At 36.2% G+C, this 6,504-nt stretch overlaps 1 protein-coding gene across 2 annotated transcripts in view; it reads right to left on the reverse strand.

The window, feature by feature from the left end:
• The window catches only part of LOC144967596 (Na(+)/citrate cotransporter-like), a 28,286-nt gene extending 26,431 nt beyond the window's left edge, over positions 1 to 1,855 (reverse strand). The window contains exon 1 of one of the 2 annotated variants that reach the window (XM_078905060.1): positions 1,769 to 1,855. The gene's annotated coding sequence lies outside the window, so the exon portion shown is untranslated. Of the gene's footprint in view, positions 1 to 1,678 lie in introns of both variants that reach the window. The other variant, XM_078905061.1, reaches the window with a different exon arrangement.
• Positions 1,856 to 6,504: the final 4,649 nt, after the last annotated feature.

The raw sequence follows: 6,504 nt of genomic DNA on the forward strand, positions 1-6,504 counted from the left end.
AGGAAGCAAAGACCTTACCGCTGAACCACGCTGCCCCCTGTAAAGAGCCTTTTCTAAGGACTCAACTATGCGCCGAGCGAGGCTCGAACCCAAGGCCTTTCGATCCGAAAACGAGTGTCATACCACTATATAGCCGCATACAGACAGGTGTATCTCTCTCTCTCTCTCTCTCTCTCTCTCTCTCTCTCTCTCTCTCTCTCTCTCTTTCTCTCTCTCTCTCTCTCTCTCACACACACACACACACACACTCTCTCTCTCTCTTTATATTGCTATGTCTCTGATAAAATAATATGGCTCACAAATGTCTAAAACCCTGCTTGTTATGAAATTCCTCAAACTGCCAATACCGATGTGTATTTATTTGCAAGTCTAAAAACAAAAACTGTTGTGGACTGATCTTTGTAATGGAAACACTCTCAAACCAATGCAAAATATTGTCCATTAAAATAATGTTAAATAAAGCCTATAATTATGTTCGGTTATCAGACCAGAACAATAAGGAATTTATCAACCTCAAAGAGGAACAAAATAAACAAGAAATGCTTTTCACCCAAAACCCCTCCTCAGCCAACAACAAAAACAGTTAAAACGGAAATATCACAGGTTTTATTCTTATAATTGGCTGAGGACGGATTTTGAGCCCAAAACGTTCTAGAGCTGTTGTTTTTTTTAATTTCACTCTTCTTTCAAACTATTATACACATTTTTCGTACATTACTTTTTACACCCCACATATCTGGAACCTTAGTATGCACGTTGGTTATCAGCCCAGCAAGTAGTAGGTGCATGTGTAGGTAAAAATCCATTGAGACAAAAATATGAAAATGTTTATGAAACCATGCAAGACAACGTTTAGCGGAGAGAAAAATACAAGAAAAAAATTCGAAAAAATCAGCCTGTCTTGATTGGGTTCGAACCTCAGACCTCCTGATTACTGGTTAAACGTGCTTCCATTACACCACAGAGGTTACTCGATAGTTTTAAATATTTAAGTGCCTATAATCCTCAAAAGAGTACTCGCGTTGTATCACAAAACAGTTCATCCGAAGCTCTGTAAATTTCAGTGTATGAATAGTATAAATTCCCTGTCAAAAGAATCCTTTAGTTTAACACTACTTTTTCTTCATAACTAACAACAACGTGGATCAGACGCGATAGGACGTGTTGCCATTTACTCTTCAACCTGAAATTTCTCCTAGTGAGTCCTAATACAAATAAACATTCATAATCAGAGTGGCCCTTCGGAATTTTAAAATTTCATTATCCCAACGTGTACATATTTGCAGGTCAGATAACACAATTTGTTTTGGGTTCATTGCTACCTTCATATTATTTGCAGGCCTAATAACCGAACCCAATTATGGGCTTGTTTTAACATTGTTGTAATGGATAATATTTTTTGTCGGTTTGAGAGTATTTCCATTACAACAATGAGCCTATAACATTTTGGGTTATCAGACCTACAAATAAGTACACGTCGGCTCATTGTTATTATGAGAACTTTCTCAAACCAACGCAAAATAGTGTCCATTACAACAATATTAAAATGAGCCCATAAATCGGTTATCAGACCTGCAAATATGTTCACGTCGCTCTAAAACCAACGCAAAATATTGTTTATAATGTTAAAACAAACCATAAAATTGCGTTCGGTTAAAAGACCTGCAAATATGTGTACCTAGGATTAATCCATCAATGAAAAAGTAACACTGAATACAATTTGCCTAAAATGCAAAAAATGATAGCATTTCACTGATCAGACACAAACCTGCGCGTTTTTTCACCGCCAAGGTTGTTCCATCAATGAGCATCCTAGTCTAAAGACTAGTTGTACAATTCGTGACTTTTGTCTGACACGCTTACTATAGTCAGATTTTTAATAAGTGGCGCGTGTTTTTCTTCTTTTTCTCAGCTGTCCCTCGATGCACAGCTGCAATAGTTTGTATGAACCTCTGAATCAATTTGTATTAATCAAATATATTTTTTTCATTAATTATAAAACAATAGCAAAGGATTTCGCTTATAACTGGTAAGGATTGTAACTCATAGATGATTTACAATATCAAAATTATGACTTTTCCATTTTGAAGGAATTCGTTAAAATGGAACGTTCGGTTAATTGAAACTTAAACGAAATACATTCAGTATCTGATTATGAAGGAACGAATGGCAATCCTTAACTATCAGACATCTACATGTTATAACTATCAAAACACAATACTGATCAATACAAATGAAAGCGAACATTACGCATTTTTAACATTATTTTGATTACGAAGTTTATAGCTTGTGTTTATGCCAAAGAGGATTACATAAATTGAATGTAATCTGGTCAAAAGTAGAAATTTATCAATTTATGATACATTATTTCCACAAATATGTACATGTGTTCAGCAATAACAACAACTACAACAACAACACCAACAGCAACAAAGACATACTGAACTGGACACATCAATCATCACATTCTAATGATGAGGATGAGGGAAAGGAGAAATGAAACGACTATGAAAAGATTTCGTGGCATCACTCTATCCAATGAAGTATAATTTTCCTCCAGTTTGGGAAGGTTGGAGCATGCCTTTTTCCAGTCTACCCTTGTTATATCATTTATTGTCTCGTCGCTGAGAGTAAATTTGGTGTTCCATCTCTAATCTTTCCCTTTACTTGGGTCCAAATGAGCTCGATTGGATTGCGCTCACAGTGATATGGAGGAAGTCGTCCTTTTTAATGGCTTATTGAAAGATACAAGTAGATTTCTTTTCGCAGCTTTACGAGAGAGTCGTATGGTATCGTATAGTTTAAAAGCGTATATGTTTTAAAAGCCTTTAAATGCTCTGTGAAACGTTCGTGCATAGATACAATTTTTCAAAGTTATATAAACAGCATTCATTGTTAATATGACAGTATTGAGTATATTATAATCAGTATTTCAAATGATTTAAAACTAGAGATTTAATACCGGTAATTTCGACAGGATCTAGATAATAAGCAATAAATCATAAATTCAAAATTTAAGGCAAACTACATAAGTTGTAAGTTTATAGCAGTTAAAGCGAATTGTTTTAATTCGGAAACAATTATGACGTGAACTCATAGATAATCACTAACCCGAGCTAGATACGTGTCAACACAAGATTTTTGGAAAAAACATGAATTCATGTCATATTTTGTTGTGCGTAACTTTTTTACATTTTTTACAGTATAAAATCTCGAATTTTATGACAGCGGTTTTAAAGTAGTTTTTTATAGGTCTTAAAGAAAAAAAAACTTTTTTGATACGGCATTGACACGGTCCAAAATCTATATTCAGTTAAGACAAATTGATTCAAAGGTTGGCACAAATTTTTACAACTTTTGATAGAGGGACAGCTGAGAATAAACAGAAAAATACGCGCCATCAATTTAAAAAATCTGACTATAAGAGGGGATGCATGTGGCGATTTTTACCGTTGACGGGACTCATCTAGGTCGGTTTGACCCATAGACTTTCACAAAATAAAAGTCTATTGATTGACCAGATCTGTGCGTCAGTCTCACAAGATTTTTGCTCACACACGTGAGGAAGAGCAAACCGACCCTTTTAAGGACATCGAATTGAGAGAGGAACAAAGAAAGATTTATATATATATATATATATATATATATATATATATATATATATATATATATATATATATACATATGTGTATTTGCGTGTGTGTGTGTGTGTGTGTGTGTGTGTGTGAGAGAGAGAGAGAGAGAGAGAGAGAGAGAGAGAGAGAAAGAGAGAGAGAGAGAGAGAGAGAGAAATTAATCCAGGTCGGTTTGACCCATAGACTTTCACAAAATAAAAGTCTATTGATTGACCAGATCTGTGCGTCAGTCTCACAAGATTTTTGCTCACACACGTGAGGAAGAGCAAACCGACCCTTTTAAGGACATCGAATTGAGAGAGGAACAAAGAAAGATTTATATATATATATATATATATATAAAATATATTTATATATATATATATATATATACATATGTGTATTTGCGTGTGTGTGTGTGTGAGAGAGAGAGAGAGAGAGAGAGAGAGAGAGAGAGAGAGAGAGAGAAATCAATCCTTTGATGAAATCCTGCCCTCACTCAACTTGAGCTTTCGTGGTTCAATATTAACCCAATGTGCTCAAAGAGCATTACAAAGGATGTCAAGCCAACAGCAACACTTATCATCTAGCTAGGACAAGAAAACAAATAACAAGAAGTCACTCCATATTAAAATTTTATGTTTCGACATAGTCAATGCTGTTGTACACCTTTTACACCCGAGTACGGTGAGAGAATGTGAGTAAAATGCCTTTTCCGAGGACTCTACTACACGCCAGCCACACAGGGTCTCGAATCATGGACCTACGGGTTCAAAAGACTACAAAGCCTCAGTTCAAGTGTAATTCCAGATAGTGTAACGAAAAAATGCTATGGAGTAAATTTGGCTTGCAATTTTAACAATAAACAAAAACAACAAAAACAAAGTCCCATACTTTTTGTCTATAAATTCTATTTTGAGCCTCTACATCACCGGACGTGTTATCGTTTTTCAATAGGGAAGAGAAGTCGTGACGTCACACCTTCTACTTCCTTGGAAATGTTTATGTAACCAGTCCTTCGGAAGACTAATAATGAATGTGTTACTTATTGAATTATAAGGTTGTGCCAACTATCAATTTTAGTAGCAGGATGTATAGGCAGATTCTTAGGATTACTTGGCGTAAAAGAGCGAGGACGGATGACCTTTATAGACGACCAGCATTTATTTGAGTCTCTGAAAAAGACTCTTTACTCACATTTTCTCACGATACTAAGAGGCAAAATGAGTATCTGACCAGTAATAGCGTTGTCTCTATGGAAGAATCAAATTGGAACAGCGCTTTAAGGCATAATTTTGTCTCGTCCTGTTAAGTGTTGTTGCTGGCTTGGGAATCCTTTTAAAGCTCTTTGAGCACTCGGCTTTGTGGTATTGTGGGAGAGCACTTAGTCATTAAGTGGATATTAAACTATAGACGGAATGAAACTAACGTCACTCGGCTCTATGTTATTCTTTTTTGACCGCCAGTTGAGTGATTAGTTCTCACCAAAAGCTCTCAATCAGACACACTGTAAACGTTAAAGCTCACAAGTAGTTTGTGTGTGTGTGTGTGTGTGTGTGTGTGTGTGTGTTTGTGTTGATAACACACCATTTGGTTGAGCATCAACCTCTTGAAGACCTCTGAAGCACATTCCTCATACAAGCACACCGTATAGTCACCTGGAACAACTACAAAAGACGTCTAACTTTTACTCAAGGGACAAGACCGAAGCGCTAGAGCTCAGCTGGTCGCTGTTTCGGATAAGTAAATAAGTCTGTTGGTACAGGTCATCTGGAGGGTAGAACAAGTGCGTATTTTACCAAAACGCATATCATTAATTTAAATGCTCAAGTTTGGGGGGGGGGGGGGGTTCATCTTTTTTTTTTTGAAAGTAAAACTATTGTCTGTCCCCAGAAAAACACGTGATGCCATTACATGGGATTCGACATGCCAATAACACGAGCTGGTGGAGGCATCGTCAGCAAAAACAATTCTCCTTCTGGCCTGTCGTGATCTATCACAGGAACATTCTTATGAAACGTGAAATATCGTGACGCAATGCGATTATGGATTGGATGTCAAAATGTAAACATTTCCGTTACCCATATAAGAATTACATAGCGGCACTATTTTTACGTATAATGAGAATAATCTTGTGATAGATACGTGATGCGTTATGCGTGATATTTATGATTTGCTAAACCACTCTATTATGCAGGGTTAAGCGAGTGCCAAAAATTGAAAATAAAGTTAGAATAATCAAAAACATGAATTTTCGGGGGTTAGCCTTAGAGTTTTGAAATGTTCAAATTTTCTCTGATTTCTTCTAAGGTATTCAATAGAATGCTCATTCTCTATCTGGGTGTGACTTAGAAAATTTGGAACGTCTTTTTCTCATTCATTCTACTGAAAAACGGCAGTGAAAAATTATAGAGTAGCATTGGTAAAGGATAAAAATCTGACAAGGTGTGAATGAACAATAGACTTTTACGGTGAAAGTCTATGGTATCAACATATGTGACACTGCGTCTCAAAGCGGTATTATGTCTGGTTGACCCAGGTGTTGAAAATTGAATTTATAGTCACCAATATGAAACTTGGGGGTAAATTCTATTCGGTATAGAGGAGAATAAATGTCATTTGTTTCATTGGAAACAACTCAAAGTCCGTATTTCCTCTCATGTCAATTTTCGAGATCCGATTCATCCCGACAAAATACCGTTTTGAGATGGCGGGTCACATATTGCCAGAAAAACAGCATTACCCCTCCCTCACCCCCCCCCCCCCCCCCCCCCCCCAAACAAAAAAAAAAAAAAAAAAAAAAAAAAAAAAAAAAAACGATCACCAGACTGATGTTTATGGATTATTTTTTCTGTATTTTTCTTCCAGCTTTGTCTGACATTGATGCGTG

This window comes from Berghia stephanieae, chromosome 3, assembly GCF_034508935.2.
Source record: "Berghia stephanieae isolate SIO BIC M18660-M18661 chromosome 3, UCSD_Bste_1.3, whole genome shotgun sequence".
In the NCBI taxonomy this organism is placed as follows: Eukaryota; Metazoa; Mollusca; class Gastropoda; order Nudibranchia; family Aeolidiidae; genus Berghia; species Berghia stephanieae.